The sequence below is a fragment of the Penaeus japonicus genome, unplaced genomic scaffold, assembly GCF_977035675.1.
Source record: "Penaeus japonicus unplaced genomic scaffold, GWHDUDI00000001_assembly GWHDUDI00000021, whole genome shotgun sequence".
Lineage (NCBI taxonomy): Eukaryota > Metazoa > Arthropoda > Malacostraca > Decapoda > Penaeidae > Penaeus > Penaeus japonicus.
Window position 1 is genome coordinate 2,789,429 of NW_028234423.1, and position 2,500 is coordinate 2,791,928.

At 21.8% G+C, this 2,500-nt stretch overlaps 1 protein-coding gene across 1 annotated transcript in view; it reads left to right on the forward strand.

Annotated features, from left to right (window-relative positions):
- The window catches only part of LOC147469415 (neurotrypsin-like), a 17,810-nt gene that overhangs the window by 1,008 nt on the left and 14,302 nt on the right, over window positions 1–2,500 (forward strand). The gene's annotated exons all lie outside the window — the stretch shown is intronic.

A 2,500-nucleotide genomic window follows, 5' to 3' on the forward strand; every position in this document is an offset into this window, starting at 1 on the left:
TTATCATTATTATTATCATTATTATCATCATTATTATTATTGTTATTATTATTATGATTATTATCATTATTATCATTAGCATCATTATTATTATCATTATTATTATTATTATTATCAATTTTATTACTACTACTATTATTATTATTATTATTATTATTATTATTTTCATTATTATTATCATTATTATTATTATTATTATTATTATTAATATTATTATTATTATTATTATTACCATTATCATCATCAATGTTATTGTTATTATTGTTATTAGTATTATCAATATCATTGTCATCATTATAACTATTCTCATTGGTATGGCTATCTTTATCATTATTGTTTTATCTATATTATCATTATCATCATTATTATCACCTTTATCATTGCCATCTGCGTTATTACCATTATTATTATCATCATCTTCATCATCATTATTACTAGCATTATCATTATCATTGCTATCATCGTTATTATTACTATTGTTATCATCATTATTAATAGTAATATAATTATTTCCAATATTGTTATCATCGATATAATTACTATTATTATTAGAAATAGTAGTAACAGTAGTTTTGATATTAATGTTACTATTACTGTTACTATTACTACTACTCTTAATATTATCTTTATTATTATTAATAATATTTTCATTTTTCTTCTTGTTGATAATATTATTGTGTTAGTGTTGTTAGTGTTATAAATACCTTCTTTTTTTGCTACTCCTATAATTGTTATCCTTATTATAAAATGTGGTAGTAGTTATAGCAGTAGTAGTAGCAATTGTAGTAGTAATAGTAGTTATAGTAGAAGTAGTAGTAGTGGTAATAGTAGCAGTTATAGCAGTAGTAGTAATAGTAGCACTTCTAGTAGTAGTAGTAATAGTATTAGTAGTAGCAGCAATATTAGTAGTAGTAATATTAGTAGTAGTAATAGTAATAGTAGTAATAGTAATATTAGTAGTAGTAATAGTAATATTATTAGTAGTAATAGTAGCAGTTATAGTAGTGGTAGTAATAGTAGGTAGTAGTAGTAATAGTAATAGTAGTAGTAATAGCAGCATTTATAATAGTAGTAGCAGTTATAGTAGAAGTGATAGTAGTCATAGTGGCAGTAGCAATTGTAGTAGTAGTAGTAGTAATTACAGTAGTAGTAGTGTTACTATATCTATTTACAATATTTTTAAGGGACTACATAAAGAAATATATTCTGAAAGAGTTAGTGTATTAAGATCATGAAGAAGAAAAGATAATGAAGACAAATAAAATATATCTTTAAAATACATCTTTAATAGGAGTAGTTATAGTAGTAATAGGATAATGAAGAAAAGAGAGTGAAGAAGAGAGGGATGACGAAGATGATGAAAAGAGAACAAAATAAAGAACATAAGCTAAGTACTATCTGCCACTCAAATGTCTGCTGAGATATTGCTCATAAAATCCTTGTGCGGTGGCTTGGCACGCATGCACAGTTGACCCAGTGGTGCATGGAGACTCGGGGAGCGTGCATGACCCTGTTGGAAGTATTTAGTGTGTCTTTTGCAATTTGTTTGCACTGTGAGTCGTCGTATGTATTGTTGCGTCTCCTTCCATCCTTTGCTGATTTTTTTTTTTCATGTCTGTTTGTTTGTCTGTCTGTATGCCTGTCTCTCTCTGTCTCTTTCTCTGTGTGTCTCTCTCTCTGTCTTTCTTTCCCTGTCTCTCTCACTCTCTGTCTCTCTCTATATATATATATATATATATATATATATATATAGATATATATAATATATATATATATTATATATATACATATATATATAATATATATATATATATATATATACATATATATACTGTATATATATATATATATATATATATATATATATATATTATATATATATATATATATATATATACAGTATATATATATATATATATATATATATATATATATATACATATATATATATATATATATATATATATTATATATATATATATATATATATATATATATACAGTATATATATATATATATATATATATATATATATATATATATATATATATATATATACTGTATATATATATATATATATATATATATATATATATATATATATATATATATATATATACAGTATATATATGTATATATATATATATATATATATATATATATATATATATATATAATATATATATATATATTATATATATATATATATATATATATATATATATATATATATATATATATATATATATATATATATTTATATATATATATATATATATATATATATTATATATATAATATATATGTATGTATGTATGTATGTATGTATGTATGTATATCCCTCTCCCTCTCTCTCTATGTATTCATCTATATATCTATCTATCTCTCTTGCTCTCTCTCTCTATCTCTCTCTCTCTCTCTCTCTCTCTATCTCTCTCTCTATCTCTCTCTCTGTCTATCTATTCTATCTATTCATCTCTCTATCTATCTCTCTCTCTCT